This window comes from Pleurodeles waltl, chromosome 2_2 (assembly GCF_031143425.1).
Source record: "Pleurodeles waltl isolate 20211129_DDA chromosome 2_2, aPleWal1.hap1.20221129, whole genome shotgun sequence".
In the NCBI taxonomy this organism is placed as follows: domain Eukaryota; kingdom Metazoa; phylum Chordata; class Amphibia; order Caudata; family Salamandridae; genus Pleurodeles; species Pleurodeles waltl.
The window spans coordinates 707,089,055-707,107,848 of record NC_090439.1 but is presented as its reverse complement, the minus strand read 5'-3'; the positions used below and the strand labels follow the sequence as shown (position 1 = coordinate 707,107,848).

The following is an 18,794-nucleotide window of genomic DNA, read 5'->3' as shown; positions in this document are numbered from 1 at the left end:
ATTGACAGAAGGTTTATGTTTGTATCTTAAACCAAGCAACACAAGGACAAACCTGAAGAGAAGGGCCTTGCGCTGGTGTCGTCATACATGCCTCTAAAAATGTGCTCCATCGATCTTCAGTTACAGTTTGACTTAGTGACGTGACATAGTAATGCATCAATTTATTTAATGGTCCAGAAGGCCCACGAGCTACCTTTGTTTTGAGGAGTACATGCCAAATGTTTCCTTGCTTGTTTTTTCAGCACTCCAAATGACTTTTTAGTAAGCATTTAGCGTTTGTTTAGCTCTGTGGAAAAGTTTGGGATCAGACAGATTTGTAAGTATTTTTCTTATTTCTGTTTGTGTACCTCTTTTCTACTGTTTGAGTTCATTGCTGAATCATAAATTACTGAGTGGGCTTTTCTTCTGAAATGCCTTGTTGGACGTTTTGATTTTTTTTCTTAGAGGTGGATAATATTCCACATCAATAGTCTTCCCAGAGTTTAATTTGATTCCACTTAGCCCTTTTGTAGTTGGTGACTGGCCAGGTGGTCAAACAGGCCTGACTTAAATATATTATGTCCTTTGCCTATCCATGTTGGCCTTTTTTCATTCAGCGCAGCAAAATGTCCAATCTGCCAACTCCAGTAGCTTGTCTAGTACTGCATTCCAATTCTTCATCGCTTTATCTGGGGTCTTCGTCCAATCTGTTTGCGCTGGGTCTTATAATATAGTGATGTGACTCTGTGAGACTGACGTGTGTTGCTAGTGAGCAGGGTTTGCAGTGCACAGAGTATATGTGGCTCCACTGGGAATTCAGGATAGAACTTGGGCAGGGCTGCTCAAAGGCAGTAGTATGTGAATGTTAGTAACTAGGTGGACTATTGTGTGTAAGATATCATTTAGCACCATAAAGCTGGCATTTGTGTAGGCTTCTCCCATTGTTTTCAGGCCCGCCCATGCAGGCTGTTGCAATGGTGAGCCCTCCCTGTTTACTGATATTGCGGGGTGATATAGTGGTAGTGCTGACGCATATAAAGGGGTTTTCCCTGCTTGCACTCCTACCATTCGCCATGCCCTCATTGTAGAGTGGACTGTATTGATTTATGGGCGTCATTCCCCCTCTTATGTGGTAGAATAGCCTGGAGTGGATTGGGATAGGCATAGTCAAGTTCCACTGTGATGCAGCACATACCAGTAGTGTGTGAAGTGGGCCTGTGTGCACACATGTTATAGGTGGAAATCTGATAAAGACTTCTAGCTGCAGATTCCTTACCTTAGAATTCCCTGGCGTCCGCTTCGAATCCAGAATTTTTCTGCTGAGCAGTACCCTTCGCGTGCTGTCGGGCGCCAGCATCGTTGGAGCAGTCTGTGACATCACGGTCTTCTATATAGGCTCCACCCCAGCACGCGTACGTCCATTCTTTTCATTCTGCGCAAGTTAAGCTCACATCTGGGAAGAGCTACCCTTTTTTTTTTTTTTTTTTTTTTTTTTTTACAATTTTGTCCAGGTTTTTTGATTGATTGAGACAGTATTCGAGCCGTGTGGTGCATGTCACCGCACCATGTCGATCACGGATCCATAGTGAGTGTGTCTCTGGTGTTTGGAGAAGGAGCACGATTCAACGTCGTGTTCCAACTGTCTGATCATGGCTCTGAAGGCCTTGAGGGAGAGAGATCTCTCAAGCTTCTAGCGGCCTGACAATCGTCTTCAGTCAGTGCGACTCCAAGGAGGTCACGGTCCCGCAGTAGGAGGAGGTCACAGCACTGCTGCAGGAGCCCCAAGTCCTCTTCCTCGCATTCAAGGTCATCTGGGCACTCCGGTAAGAGGCACAAAAAGAAAAAGTCCAAGCGCACTTCGACTTCGTCACTCCCATCGGCTATTAAGGCGTGTAGGGAACGTCGGCGTTCTGAGCGTGGCTCCGCAGAGCAGTCACCAGGGCAGACTCTGCGTCTTCCCCCCCCTTTTCCGGGAACCGTAGCAACCCCCGCTCCAATTAAAGAATTTTACGAGGCTATGCGCCTTGTTTTTGAGCGTACTGCACCCTTAGGGTGGGTCTTCGGGCCCCGTGGAGTCAGCAGGGGCCCCATCGGGTTCAACGACTGCAGCTTCGGTTCCGTTGCGGACCCCAGGATCCTACAGCAGATCCAGACCGGCGCTGGTCTCTCACAGTGGACCTCCGGAGCCAGGTCCGCCTTCGACGCTTCCTGCACCACTGCCACCCACTAGTGGTGGTAGCCCCATCTCATTCCCAATGAGCCTGAGCTGGAATAACATCGTACGACCCCGATTCCGACTTTGACAGTGCTGATTAGGCTCAGATCATTGCCTGAGCCTTATTCTGAACAGCCAGGCACAGGAGAGGAGTGTTAGGGGTCTGAGGACCCTTTTAGTGTGTGAACTGGAGCATGAACAGGACTGGTATGAGGATCTAGGGGAAGCCAGTGGACTGGATACTTCTCTAGCTACTGGCATGCTCTCTCCTCCCAATGTGGCTACGATGGAGGGGCTTCTTATGCTATGGTGGTGCGTAGGGCAGCTGAGGTGTTGGACCTAGACTTGCCTACGGTGCCAGTCAGGACGAATCTCCTGACAGAGGTGCTTCAGCCGGGGATGATTACATGGGAGCCGATGTTGCCCTTCAATGAAACCCTAACGGATGTCCTTCTGGGAACAAACCCAGCACAGGGGCTCCTGTGAATAGGACAGTCTGCTGCCACCATAGACCTGTTCCAAATGATCCTAGTTTCCTCACCAAACACCCCACCCAGGAGAGCTTGGTGGTCCAAACCTCTACTCCTGTGGTGCCTTCCCTTCTGCCCCTCCGAATAGGGAATCCAAGAGGCTGGACCAACTTGGAAAGAAGTTGGTTTTGTCCTCCAGCCTGGCATTGAGGTCAGTAAACACCTCTTCCCTATTGGGCTGTTTTTCCCATACTTTATGGATACGGTGGCATAGGTGCTGGCCCAGGTCCCCGAGGGCATACAGGAGACACTCACCCAGGCTGTCAAGGATGGGAGAGATGCAGCCAAGTTTACTATTAGGTGTGGATTGGACACGACCGTCTCGCTGGATAGAGCGATTCCATCGACTGTGGCACTTCGTTGCCACGCCTAGCTACGTTCTACTCCCTTTTCAGGGGATGTGCAGTCGAGTTGATGGACATGCCTTTTGATAGCTCTCGCCTTTTTGGTGAGAAGGCAGACTCTGCGCTTGAGAGGTTCAAGGATTCTCGAGCTACGGCCAGATCCTTGGGCCTTTTCTGCGCCAGCTCATCAGCAATCTGTCTTCCGTCCCTTTCGAGTCATCAGAAGGGGCGCAGTACCACACTTGCCACAAGTTAGCTACTGTCCTCCGGCTTCACAACATCCTGTGCAAGGATGAGATCGTGGTACCGTCGGACCCAGAGGGTCTGGCCAGACGTCAGCCACCATGCAGCCCCTCTCCCCCCCCCCCCCCCCCAGCTCCAAAGCCCTACTAGTGTGGTTCTGCAAGACCTTATCTGTCCAGTTGGAGGGAGGATTCAATTTCATCTCCCTCACTGGCAATCCATTACATTGGACAAGTGGGTCTTTCAGATCATACGGAAGGGCTATTCCCTCCCCTTCCGGTCTTTCCCTCCCTCTGTCCCTCTAATAAAAGAATGGCTGATGGAGGATCACTTGGTTTTGCTCCGCGAGGAAGTTACGGCTCTCTTGGCCAAGGGAGCCATAGAAAGTGTCCCAATGTCAGAAGTAGGCTGTGGTTATTACTCCAGCTACTTTCTGATTCCCAAAAAGAACAAGGGCCTTCACCCTATCCTGGATTTAAGGGACGTCAATCTCTTCCTCAAAAAGGAGAAATTCAAAATGCTCACTCTTGCTCTGGTTTTATCTGCCCTAGCCCAGGAAGACTGGATGGTAGCGTTGGACTTGCAGGATGCATATTTTCACATTCCCATCCTGCCTGCCCACAGGCGTTACTTGTGGTTCAAGGTAGGCCACGAGTATTTTTAGTTTACTGTGCTCCCTTTCGGTCTCACCAGTGCCCCTCGGGTGTTCACGAAGGTGATGGCGGTGGTGGCAGCTCATCTGAGCAGGTTAGGGATTTCAGCCTTCCCCTACCTAAACGATTGGCTGTTGAAGGCTCCGACGCCCCAGGCTCTCGTCACCCACCTCCAGACAATGGCGAACCTCTTGCATTCGCTGGGGTTCACTATAAATGTGCCTAAGTCACACCTGACTCCCTCTCAGAAGCTCACTTTCATCGGAGCTGTTGTGGACACAGTGCAGTATCTGGCCTATCTGCCCGAGCAGCAAGTCCAGGATATTCAGGTTATAATACCGATGTTTCGCCCTGTATCCTGCATTTTGGTGAGACAGACTCTAAGGCTGTTGGGACTCATGACTTCCTGCATCCTATTGGTCCGGCATGCCAGATGGCATATGAGGGTTCTGCAGTGGGACCTGAAGTTTCACTGGGCACAGCATCAGGGAAATCTTACCGATGTGGTTCAGATTTCAGAGGGAACTGCAAAGGATCTGCAGTGGTGGTTAGTGAACTGTGATGGGGTCAAAGACAGACTCCTCTCCCTTCCCCAGCCAGAACTCACAGTAGTGACAGATGCGTCACTTCTGGGATGGGGCGCCATCTAGGAGAGGTGGAGATCAGGGGTCTCCGGTCTCAGGCAGAATCAGGGCTCCATATCAACGTGTTGGAGCTTCGGCAATCCAACTAGCATGAAAGGCATTTCTTCCTGTTGCGAAAGGGAAGGTAGTGCAGGTGTTCCCGAACAACACTACTGCGATGTGGTACTGCAACAAGCAGGGCGGTGTGGGGTCATGGACTCTTTGTCAAGAGGTTCTACATCTCTGGACATGGCTGGAACATCAGGGCATAACCTTGGTGGTTCAACACCTGCCAGGTTCTCTGAACACCAGGGCGGACGAACTCAGCCGGTGATGTTTAGCGGATCACGAGTGGTGCCTCCATTTGGAGGTGTCGCAAGATCTCTTTCAGCAGTGGGGAGAGCCTTGGTTAGATCTGTTTGCCTCCGAAGAGAATGTGCAATGTCAGCAGTATTGCACGTTGGAGTTTCCAGGGCGGCTATCGATAGGTAATGCTTTTTTCGTCGCGAGTGGAGCTCAGGCCTCTTGTACGCCTTCCCGCCTATACCACTTCTGCCCAGAGTTCTCAAGAAAATCAGGAGCAACCAGACCCAAGTAATTATTGTGGCTCCTAATTGGGCACGAAGATTCTAGTATCCAGAGCTTCTCAAAAAGCATCAGTCCTCCAATCAGTTTGCCTCTTCGGGAGGATCTTCTGTTGCAGCAGCAGGGGAAGGTTCTCCACCCAAACCTGTCAACTCTGCGGTGGCTTCATGCGTGAAGATTGAGCTGCGACAGTTGATGGTTTATGACGTCCCTCCCTCCCGAGGTCTGTGATGTCATTCTGACAGCCAGGCGTCCCACTACTAAGCCGATTTACACCTGCTGTTGGAAACGTTTTGTATCTTATTGTACAGAGTGGTCGATTGATTATCTTTCTTCTTCTCTTTCGAATATCCTTCTGTTCATTCTGTCACTCGCCCAACAGAGTTCCTCCTTAGGAACTCTTAAGGGCTATCTTTGTGTCCTATTGGCTTTTTTTTTTTTTTTTTGCTTGCAGGATCATCAATCTTTGTTTAAGTCTCCTATTGTACAGAGATTCTTAAAAGGGCTTGTACATATGTTTCCACCTAAGCCTTTTGTCATGCCCCAGTGGGACCTTAATCTAGTGCTTACTTTTCTAATGTGTGCTCCTTTTGAGCCTTTACATAATTGTCCTCTCCGGCTGCTCACTATCAAAGCAGCCTTCTTAGTGGTGATTACATCTGCCAGGAGAGAGTAAGATGCAGGCTTTATCATTGAAACCACCGTATCTCATGATAGATCCTGATAAGGTAGTCCTCAGAACTCATGCCTCTTTCCTCCCCAGGGTGGTGACCCCTTTCCATCTGGGTCAAAATATCACCCTCCAACCTTCTTTGCTCCACCGCACCCCTCTAAAAAAGAGGAGCGTCTCCGTTGGCTGGAGCCAAAAAGAGCGTTATCATTCTACCTTGACTGCACAAAAGAGTTCCAGGAGGACGACCAACTCTTTGTGGGGGTACGTTGGTGCAAAGAAAGGTCGGGCAGTCCAGAAACGAACCATTTCGTGCTTTGTCATTCTCTGCATTAACATTTGCTATGCTTTGGCTAAGAAGCAGCCTCCTGAGGGCTTGAGAGCTCTCTCTACCAGAGGGAAAGCTTCTACCACTGCATTAGCTCAAGGCGTGCCGGTACTTGATATTTGCCAGGCGGCAACGTGGGCTTCCTCGCACACGTTTGCAAGACACGACTGCCTGAATAGCCAGTTGAGGAGAGAGGGGCAGTTTGCTCGCTCTGTCCTACAGAACGTCCTTGTGTGAAGTATATTTTCACAGCCCACCACTACGTGTTATAGCTTGGGTATCTATTCTAAGGTAAGGAATCTGCAGCTAGAAGTCTCTATCAGATAAACAAGTTACTTACCTTTGGGAAGGAATTATCTGGTAGAGACTCTTATCTAGCTGCAGATTCCTTACACCCACCCAAGCCTCCTCGCTTTGTGGATATATACATTATGTTTTTCATATTTTTTCCCTTTCCCAAGGGCATGTCTTTTCACTCAAACAATCACAAAAAAAAGTAAATAACTGTTGGTTCTTCCATGACTGGCGTGGGAAGTTGTGGGAAAGAACTGACGTACATGCGCCTGGGGGGTGCCTAAATAGAAGACCGTGACATCCCAGGTGGCTGCAACGCCGCTGACGATGCCAGGCGGAGCCAGACGACGCACGTGGATCGGGACTAGGCTACCCGATGGCGCACGCAGGGTACTGCTCAGCAGAAAAATTCTGGGTGCGAAGCTGACGCAAGGGAATTCTAAGGTAAGGAATCTGCAGCTAGGTAGTTTCTACCAGATAATTCGTTACCAAAAGTAAGTAGCTTGTTGGTCAGGTGCATTGAATCCTCCAAGGGATTATGATAGTGTGAGTATGTCCCACCGGATCCTCGGTTGTTTCCCAGCCCATGCCAATTTTAGCAGATGTGCCCTAAGTGTTCAAGAAAAAAAATGCATTAATAATATATGGGCATATGGTAGAGATATGGACATTTAGGCAGCACCACCATTTTCATGACGGCGATCCTGTCTGCTAGAGACAGCGGCAGCCTAGACAACCAGGAAATCTGATCTTCTGATTTTGAAATCGCTCTACCATAGTTGTATTGTATCACCAATTCTGGGTTGCTATGGATCCATACTCCCAGGTATTTAAAAGGTTCTGTGCTCCACATCAATGGTGAATCCAGAGGGTGCTTCATAGTACTGGGTGTCATTGGGAATTTGACTGATTTTGCCCAGTTGATGCTCAGGCCTGATGTATATATTCCTGAATCACTAGTGATAGATGTACAGGAGGCTCGGTGACATACAGCACCATATCATGCGCATATAGGGTAATACTAAGAGGGCGCAGAAGCGGCATTTCTCTGGATTACACAGGCCAGTGGCTCCGGTGTTATGGCAAATAGTTATGGCAGCAAGGGGCATCCCTGTCGTGTACCCATGTGTATGGGGATCCCCCTAGATGTGTGACCATTAATACGCACCCGGGCTACTGGGTCAGTATCTAGTGAGCAAATCCAGTATAGGCATGCCGCCGGAATTTCCATACGGGCCAAATTGCAAACAAATAACACCATTCAATGGAGTCCGAGGCTTTGCCCGCATCCACTAGGACCGCCGCTGCCTGCATGGAGGGGTTCAGCTGGTGCAGAAAGACAAAGATTGTGTACAGGTTATGTGCGGTAGACCAGTCCACAGCGAACCCAGACTGGTCCGACAACACAAGCCCAGAGAGCAGCGGTTAAAGCCTTGTCACCAGCACCTTAGGTAAGATTTTTGCATCTGTAATAATTAGGGGCAACTGCTCCAAGACTTGAGACACTCAGGTGCCTAGTCTGGTGCTGCAATAGGAGCTTTCTGTTTTGTGGGGGGGGGGTAGCACCTGCTTTTGAGATACCTCCTCATACAAAGCGTTTAGATGCGGCACCAGGAGGTCAAAAAATTATTTATAGAACTCAACAGTGAGTCTATCAAGTTCCGAAGTTTTGCCATGAGTGAGAGAGCGTATTGCCTTCAGCACCCCTGATTGCATATTAGTGGACACTCCCCTAATTGTATCCATCCCATTAACAGAGCCAATATTTTTTTCAAGCTATTTAACAATAACTGAGCATGTCCCGTCTCCAAACATAGGGTCCAGAAGCATTGTCGCATGGAACGTCTACGTGAATGGGGCAAGGGTAATGGTGGGCATCTGAGCATTAACTTCACTGGTCTGTGGTTAGATAACACTTTGAGAAAATGTGTGATCTCCTCCCCCTAGGTACACATCTTTCGGAATATCAACCGGTAGTCTATACAAAACCACGACTTGTGTGCACAGATGTGTATGTACCCACCCTCTGTGTTGGGTGTCGCAACCTCCAGATGTCCACAAGACCATATTCATCATTTCCTCCATTACTACCCCGGCAGCCTGCTTACCCTGCCAGTCCGTCATAGCTAACCTCTATGTTACAGGATCTAACTAAGTCACCTACCTCCCTCCCCCGCCGCCCCAAATATAATATTAGTTGGTGGAAAAATGTGCAAAAGTGTCATGTCAAAACCAGGGTAGTCCACATTGAGACCATATGCATTGGTTAGCGTGATGGGGGTACCATATAGGTTTCCATGTGCTATTGCTATACGACCCTGATTGGCCACCATTGATTGTGTCACCATAAAGGGCACTTCCCATTTCACAAGGATCATGACGGTTCTGGAGTATGAGGAGTAGGATGATGCCAACATATACACCGCCCCGCTGGTGCTGATCGCCAGTTCTGTACTACGTGTCAAGTGCGTTTCTTGCAGGAGTGCGATTTGAATGTGATGCGGTCTAGATAGGAGAGTACTAGCTGACTTTTGTGAGGGTTTTTAAGCCTCCCTATGCTACAAGTTGGTAATGCCGTATGTCGCCTGGGTTTGGCCATAGTGACATCGGTATTGTTAGTTTCAGCATAGGGTAATCGAGTGAGCAGTATAGGGTACACAGGGTAAGCAGTGTAGTAAGTAGTATAATGGTGGCATTGATGGCAACAGTCAAACAAGCCTCCCCCCACCCACTTCAGGATCCCGAACTTCCTAAAGACGTCCCCATAATCAACTAATAAGAAAACCATACTTGTGCGCGTATCTTCGTACCGCATGGCATGTAACACTTATTTACTCAGAGCCACACGTGGTGCTCCCTCCTGAAGGCTCCCAGTGCTCCTCCAGGTGATCAGATGTGCCCGAGGTGAGGATAGTAATGTACCACCCAGCGTATATAGTCCAGCCAGCTAGGGCAGTTCTCACAGTAGGGAGAGTGGCCCCCTATTTACCCCACTATTCTCTGCAGCTCAGGAACACCAAACTGGAGCAGGTGGAGCATCCTATGGTTGTGTGCAATACTGAATACTCACCTCCTCAGCCTCTGTAGGCTGATCCCTTCATCGTATAGTTAGTCCTGAGAAAATCCCTCGCTACCTATGGGTATGTAGAAATTGTCACCATAGTCTATACGGAGGCATGCCAGGTAAAGCATGGCCTATGGGACCTCAGCCTTTTGTAGTTGCTTTTAAATGGGCAGAAATTCTCTGCAGGCTGACTGCACTGCCACTTTAAAGTGGTGGTGGTGGGGAGGGGAGGCTAGGCTATCTGACTTCCTTGGTATACAAGTTCCCTCTTCTCTCGCACCAATCGGAGCACTGTATCTTAAACACGATAGTTCAACAACTTAGAAAGCATCCTGTTTTGCTGACATGTGGTCCATGCGCATTTTAAAGGGGTCCATTTTTGTCTTTGGATTGTAGACATTGCTGCATTGCCAGCAATGTGGCTTCTAGGGCGGTCGCGCCCTGTGAGCTCGAAGTCTCTATCTTGATTTAATATTTTTTATGGGGGGGATAAATTCTGCCAATCTTCAGGCAGTCCCAGGCACGCTTTCACCTCCTCACCACTCTGCATGTTTCTGCCGCCACAACCTGGCTCCTCTGCAGTCTCCTTCACCCCAGCCTCCCCATAGGCGATTGACTTTGCCCCAAAGCAGCAGACGCTAATACTCCCACATCAGTCTGGACACCAAGCCTCCCAGCATCGACCCACCACACACTGTTGCTCCGTCAGTCCTCCATTCAGTGCAGCCTCAGATCGATCTCTCAGTGCATCTCGCCTCGTGCGACCTTCAGATGCCGACAGCTGCCATCGTCAAAGAGGGTGATATGGTGAGAAAAAGAACAATGGACTAAACCCAGATATATTACTCGGGTGAGTGGCTGAAATGTTTCAGCACTCGTCCATCATCCTTTTGTGTAGCTAGGGTTTTTTTTGAGGGGCCAAGCAAGTCTCCCCAGCTGCACTGGCAAACATCCGTCGCTATTTTAGCTGCAAGTCGATAGGATATTTGTCAGAAAGAACAGGCTTGTCTGCAGAGCTGCACTAAAATGCAGCTATCTTGCTTTAGGCTCTCTGGCACCCAACACCTGCTTTCCGCTCTTTTAACCATTTCAAAGCTCAATATTGAAGAAGAAATTCAGAGGCTAACCAATATGTAGTTCAAAATTGCTTCCCTAAAGACAGAGGTGTAAGTTTACGTTGCTGGTTAATCATGGTCAGATCTACCATTTTAAAACTCTCCGTTACATTGAATGAAAATCTGCTACTAGAGCATCCCCTTGCCTGTTGCATTTTTCGTGGCATTGATACTTGTCTTAGACTGGCTGCTGGCAACCAATCTGAGTGTTATTAATCAGATACAAATCAACAAGGATACTGAGTGAGGAGCAACACACACATGGCTAATTCAATGAACCCATTTTGTTTTTTTGTCTGATGCATTAGAGAGTTTATCTTGTTTTTTTTCTATTATTGAGATTGTCATAATTTGTAATAGACTGATTTGTAGCGTTCATTTGTAAGTAAAGAGAATTGTGTCACAATTTTGCAGAGTACATGTGTGAAAGAAAATGCCATTACAAAATGTAAATACCTGTAAATGAACTGTACATATTCAGCAGTTAAAGCAAAAGTGAAGCCCATTTTTTTGTAATTCTGAAGTATGATGGAAGCAAAGATTTTATTACGATCAAAACGTATCAAGACACTTTCCTTGATGGTGCATAAATGATAATTATTTACTGAAACACAATTTCCACACAACCTCATTTGCATGCAATATAGTTTTATCAGTTAAACTGTCTGTAGGCAAATGTAGTGGCCAGTTCAATGGAAAATGTGCTGTCTGTAAATAACAGTGCGCCTCTGCACAATGCTTTTTTAGTCACATTAAAATCATCCACCTCATGTCTAGGTTGGGTCGTGAAAGTTTGTTCACAAAATTGTTTGTACATAGTTTGGGAACCACTGATGTAAAACATTAAATGATCAATTTAATGTGAACAGAAGAATTTGCTGAGACTGAAGGAGGGTCAGCCTCCTCAGTACATGATTGTGATCTTGACTTGCACCCATCTTCTGCTACTGACATTTTGAAATCACTTGGGTTAATCACAGGCTGTAAAGGGGCTAGAGGTACATTCTGATGCTCATGTGCCCAGCAGGAATGGTGGTCACTGTACTCCAAGGATGGAAGAAGATCAGGCTTGTCTATCAAGACCTGAGTGCTTCTCCACAGATTGTCTAGCTCAGTGTCTAACATTATGATAGCGACTAGATTACTCATCTGCACTGTGCTACAATTTCCTACATCTGTCTTGAACTGACTCTTTTTTTTTTTTTTTTTTTTTTGTCTTTCGTATAGTATTAATGTAACCACCTGTTCAGTTTGCATTTATTGCTAGGTTGGGCCTTGCCCCGTGGCAGGCTTTAGCCCATATGTGACTATATCCCTGGCACTGTTAAGATTTCTTCTTTTTGTATGTACATAAAGGAGCAGAGTCAATCCTCAGACAGCCTCACCTGATTTTCTATTAACTGTAATAGCTGATCATAGATCCTTCGGGCTTCAATAGAAGAGGAAACAAAGGGTATAAAGATATAATCCAGCTATGTGAACTCTAGTCCATTATACGCTCTGATATCTTGTTTAGGGCCTTAACTTGTCTGTGTATAAACGAGGGACACATTCTGGCGGAAGGAGGCCCAAATTGTCCCAAATATGATCACTTAAAATCTCGCATTTCTTTAGAGCAGAGATTAAAGGTAAAGCAGGTGCACTGTATCGCAGCGCTATGTTGTGGTGCTATAATAAAAAGTGAAGGTGAGTGAATGCCACTAAAGGTTGCAGTTGCTTACAAGATTTCAGACCGTTTTTCATGATTAAATACAGCTCAAATAGTCAATTTCCACTCACCCCACTAGTGTAAATACGAAGATGAAGATTGTTTCAGACCCCACAAAATCTCACCATGACGGAGGGTGGGAGAGCAGCAGGTGGCTGAAGAGGCAGATTTTATCTGCTGTATCTGTCTGGTGGTCCGACGGTCACACAAGCCATTTCTCTGCTCAGCTTGACTGCCTCAGTTGGTAAAAAGGACAAACCGCACCTGGGCCACTTTTGCTGATAATCTGAAGCTGTTGAAAACACCAGTACGCACACTCAGTGCTGCTGTTTATTCCCAGATCCTAAAGTTAAACCTAATTCTTAATTAAACTCTGATCCTTCAAATATCCTACCCCTACTTTATTCCTTATGCTCAACATTGCGCTGTTATTTTATTGTATCATTTGCATCTGTCTTTAAAAAACAAATATATATATATTTTCACCAACATGTTTCCCCGTAAGAGAGCCTTTCCAAACAGGGCGGTTACGGCAGGGCGTGGCCAAGCCACCTAACATGGCGGGCGCGAGCTAGAAGAGCTCCGCGCCGCAGCCGGCGAAAAGAAAATCTAGGTGGGGGCGTGGGAGGAATGCGGCCCCATGCGCAGATCGCGTGAGCTCGGGAGAGGTATCGGAGCTCCCTGGGCCGCTCTCCCGGCAGACCAGACCCCTGGAGGCTCCCGCGGCCGTGCGGGCCATGCCGTGGGCCGGAGCAGTGAGAAAGAGAGCGCAAACGAAGAGAAGCGACGGGCGCGTCCGGAACCGAATACGGAGATCGAACTGCGGCTGGTCTCCCCGTCGTGCACGCCTCAACACAAACGGTGAGAGGAGCATCCCCTCCCCCCCCAGCACAAAATAGAGGACAACGGGGCGCCCAGCCGAGGCGGTAACTTGACTGAGAGCGATACCCGGGGCCCCCCCCTCTTATCCATGTGCTCTGTTGCAGCCGGCCCCTGGGGACACCAACGGGCCCTGAATGAAACGACAGACTGGTGGGGAGGAACGAAGGGCCCTACTGCAAGGGCGTGCAGGGGCTGGGAGGCCCCCCCTGGACACCAACCTCCATATAGGGGGAGGGGCGGACGGCGAGAGGAAGAGGGAGAAAAAACAAAAGGAAAACGAACACAGGCCCATTAAGAGAGCTATTGCATACCACGCCAAGAGACACCCTTTTACAGCTGGACTCAGAAAGCCGAACTTGGTAGCCATCCACTGAAAGGCCCAAAGTGTGCATAGAAGTGGACCTGAGACGATGCGAGGTCCCCTCTGTGGCGGAAATTCAAGAGGAGGCGTTAACCAACAGGGCTGCACGTGCTGTCTAGGGGACACGGTCTCAACACCCCGACAAGCGGGCCCGTCCTCCCTTGAATCAAGCACAAGACTCCAATGAGGAAGTTACAGCACTGAAGCCACGTAACCCACTACACTCGAAAGACAAACGAAACACTACTGAGACGTCTCCGCCAACAGTAATCTCTCACAGGCCTACCTAAAAACGGGAAACCACGCCAAAGACCCAGAAAAGTCTAATAATACGGAAACCCGTCACCAAACAGCCAGAAACTAATAACGCACAGTATACCCCCTCAACAACTTGCCAATGAACATTAGTCTGCAACATGTAGTGTGCACGTCAACGGTCTGAGTATAGAGGGACGGCCAGAAACTAAACTAATCCCCCAACAAACTAAACCATGGCCGGAGCTGGACGGCTCCGCTCTGGAGCTGGATCTGGAAAAATACAGGACCTCTCCACTCAAGATAACCAAAAATGAGATGCGGTACTGGCTGCGGTCGAACGCATCGGAGACCCCCTGGAGCGCGCTCGCACGTCCCTGGAAGCCAAGATAGACAGAGTAGCAAGTGATCTCACTCTCCTACACGCGGACCATCGCAAACTGTCAGACAGAACCAAGGAGATCCAAACCACAATACAGGAACTAACGCCTGCGACCACTCAGCTGAAAACAGGAATGGAAGACATACAAGCCAAAGTGACAGAACTGGAGCGGCGAGCAGAAGACGCGGAGGGCCGGTCCAGAAGGAACAATATACAAGTGGTAAATCTACCAGAGGGTACGGAAGGGCGTGATCCGATGTCCTATTCGGAGACTTGGCTTCGAGAGTTGGTACCAGATGGAACACTCACCCACTTTTTTTCTGTAGAGCGCGCTCACCGGGTCCCGACCCGTGCCAGACCACCGGGGAGCGATCCGCTCCCATTTACAATACACCTCCTCCACTACTCGGACAGAGACATTATACTACGAACAGTAAGAGCAGCGCCACCCAAAATAGACTGTGTGCAAATACTATTGTTCCCAGACTACACCCTAACAGTGCAGAGGGATCGGGCCTCTTACCTTCCTGTAAAACGTAAGCTGAGATCACTGGGCCTAAACTACTCACTACTATTCCCAGCCAAACTTCGTGTAGTAGCTAAAGACAAAACACACTTTTTCTCTACCCCCAAAGCAACATGGGAATGGCTCGAATCGACAGGACTGTCAACAGGTGACACGCCGGCACGAACCGAACAAGCACCCCGGGTCAGGCGCGGCCGAAACAAACGGGACCGAAATAGAAATACAACCCGTACGGAACCAACCAAATGTGCCCCAGACCTGGAACAACTAATCCGAGAAAGAAGAGAAACAATACACACTGCGACAGCAATGGCCACATCCTCCCTGAACTCTGGCTCGGACACAGAAATCTCACAAACAGTCAGCGACCGTCCCCCGACACTGGATTGTTTATCGGAATCAGGCCCTATCGAGGGACCCTCTGTGACGCCGGCCACTGCGGACGAAATCTTCTGAAAACTCTTGCGTAATGTAAAATCGCACTATCTAATAAGACACTCAACCTGAGGCACGCGCACAGGGCGCTCTGATGGCCGTGCAAACAGCCAACACAGCAAAGAGACGCCCATGTCAACCCAAGAGAAACTATAAACGCACATTTGATGACCGTAACAGGCTTTGGTCACGGAACTACCCCTCTTCCCCCCCCCCCTCCTCCTTCCTTTTTTCGCATTGTTATCGGTTCTTCTCCCTGATGCACATATATACTGGGGGTCCCTCCTGCGCCCCCACCGATCATCTTACTTATCCGTCCTAGCCGGACTACAAAGCCAAAGACTACACCATCTCAAGGCATACCTGGCCTACCTCTACACTCCTACCAGTGGAGTCCGGAAATGCATAGACATGCATCTGCACGTCCTTGTCTTTGTCGCAATGTTTGTGCAGTGACCCGTTGTTTAACTGCTCTGATAGTATTAACCGAGTTTTGTTTTTTTGTTACCTGGAACGTAAGAGGTATACACACACCCCCAAACGGCGATATGCCATCTACTCCTACCTTAAAAGACACTCAGTTCAAATAGCGCTCCTACAAGAGACACATCTAATAGAACAGGAGGTTCCCCGACTACGCCAGCGCTGGAGAGGGCAATTATACGCAACAGAATACTCTGCTTATGCCAGGGGTACGCTTATCTGGATAAGGGCAGGCATCCCCTTTGCGACGGAAGAACAAATCATAGACCCGCAGGGTAGATATGTACTCGTCAGAGGGAAACTGGCAGGGCGCACAGTCATATTGGGCTCTATATACGCCCCAAATACAGAACAAACTACCTTTCTACACACCCTAACACGCCACCTGGCACACTGGAGCACACTCCCGTGAATACTTGGGGGAGACTTCAACAGCGTGCAAGACATAGACCTAGACCGCTCCTTCCCACCACTGCCAACCTCCCCAGTGGTGGCTGCCTCACGAGGCCTGGTAAACTGGACTCAACAATGGCAATTAATAGATGTATGGAGACAAAAGCACAGAGAGGACAGAACCTATTCCTTCTATTCCGCACCGCATTCCTTACACGTACGATTAGACTACATATTCTGCACTGCGAACCTTGCCCCAGTAATAGAGAACCCGGTATACATGGGGCGCACACACTCGGATCATAACCCCTTAACAGCGCGGCTGCGCTGGGGAACTTCCCGCCCACCTATCCCCACCTGGAAACTAAGGCCAGAACTCCTAGAAGATGCTGATTTCAGAGCATCATTAAGCACTGCAATTCTAGAATATTTTTAACAAAATGAAGGCACGGCCACCTCTGGACTAATCGAATGGGATGCATTTAAAGTCTTTATCCGAGGGCACTGTCTAGGAACCCAATGCAACATGCGCAAAACCATCGAACGCGATTTGGCCCAAATAGAGCGGGTTTTACCACAGTCAGAAGATGAAATCACTAAAACCAAACTGAAAAGACGAGACTAGCAGCGCTGCACACAGATCACCAGACATTACTAGAGCGTCTGAGATGCCTAAACTACACCGCACACTCCGCGAGAACCCATGCATCAGCGGATAAGGCAGGTAAATTGCTTGCCTGGCTGATACGACGGGACTGTGAGAGAAAACCAATAATGGAAATCCGCTCACACACAGGGGAAATAGTATACACACCTGCAGAGATACAAACCGAATTTACTAGACACTATACCACCCTCTACACCACAAGGATAACCCCTGGAGAAAACCCCAGTGTGGAATTCCTTGCCAAAGTGAAACTCCCAAAACTAAAAAAACAACCAGATTGAAACACTTGAGGCACCTCTTGACTTAGAGGAAATCAAAGCCAGTATCAAGGATCTCAATCCAGGCAAGACGCCAGGCCCAGATGGGCTACCAGCAGACTTCTATAAAGCATTTGCCATACATCTGGCGCCTAAATTACTTCGGGGTATACGAGACAGCCGAGCAAAAGGGTCACCTATCCGATACACAAAAGGAGGCATTACTTGTCTCTCTTCCTAAACCTGGAAGAGATCCAATAGATATGGGCTCATTCAGACCGCTAGCAATGCTAAACACTGACTATAAAATACTAGCCAAGATATTAGCGACAAGACTGGCACCAAGCGTCCCAGAACTGATACATCCTGACCAGAATGGATTTGTACCAGCCAGGGACACCTCCCAAAATATCAGAAGCTTGTTCCGGGTTATGGAATATGCCAGACAGACCTGGCCGCGAGCGGGCTGCCTGGTCCTCGACCTAGAGAAAGCCTTCGATGGAATGGCCTTATTTGTTCAAAGTGCTACAAAAATACGACATGGGACCATTTTTTACCCGCCTAACTAAACTACTATACACCGGACCAACGATAAGGGTGGGTCTGGGCCCTGAGATATCAGAACCAATCCGGGTAGGCAGAGGCATGAGACAGGGCTTCCCCCTTTCACCATTACTATTCTCACTCGCAATGGAGCCTCTAGCGGCCACCCTGCGCGAAGAGGGATCCAACTGGGGGATACTTTTGGGAGACGGCTTACACATAGTGTCGCTATATGCTGACTACCTCCTGCTATACTTTAGAGACATCACACGAATCCCGCAGAGGATTGGCACACTCTTGCAGCAATTTGCGCAGTTATCAGGACTTAGGGTCAATTGGTCTAAGTCGAGCCTCTTTCCATTTGACCCAGGCCTATCAAACCCAAGACTCACCCTAGCCGAAAGCCCAGTTCTCTAGCAGCCAAACACCTTTAGATACTTGGGCATTAGGATCTACCATAGCGAAGAAGATATATTTGAGGGTAATCTAGTAAAAGCAACATCCTCAGTCAGATCCCAAATGACCTTCTGGAGAACACTGCCACTATCAGTGGCAGGTAGGATAGCACTCCTAAAAATGGTGGTGCTCCAGCGACTCTTATATTTCTTTTCTAACCTACCACATAATGTCTCCCCCGCCTTCTTCAAGACACTGGAAACAGGGCTGAGAGAATTATTATGGAATAATGGTCGCTGTAGAGTAGCCCTCAAAAAATTGTACCTACCGACTGACAAGGGTGGGCTCGCGGTCCCCAATCTGGAACACTATTACCTAGCAGCCCAACTTCAATGGATATCCAGATGGCTGGCTGGTAAACAACTGACCGATACAGCAACAGAGACAAGACCATGCTCGCTCCAACAAATACAGCATTTATTCCACCCGATCACACACCCGCGAACCCCTCGACAAATGTTCCTTAAAACAGCACATAAATGTTATCATAGATCACTTAGTCTTACGAAACCGTTGATCCCATTCGCACCAGCACTAGCACTGGTGGGCACACCAAGGGGCACTAGGGTCACATCAGACACAGAACTGTGCACATGGCATGAGCTAGAATTACACACACTAGGTGACATATATGAAGACAACCAACTAATACCGTTTGCCAAGCTCCAAGAAATGGGGCTTCCGCCCGGCCAATTCCTCCTATACTGCTCACTGGTGGGATCTTTGAGTTCCAGGTGGGGAGACATCACAACACTTCCACCCACCCACCTGCTGATTCAATACCTGCAGGTGGTGGGCTGCGG

At 48.6% G+C, this 18,794-nt stretch overlaps 1 protein-coding gene across 2 annotated transcripts in view; it reads left to right on the top strand.

The window, feature by feature from the left end:
• PDE7A (phosphodiesterase 7A) overlaps positions 1-18,794 on the top strand; it is a 652,296-nt gene that overhangs the window by 202,625 nt on the left and 430,877 nt on the right. The window lies entirely within an intron of this gene.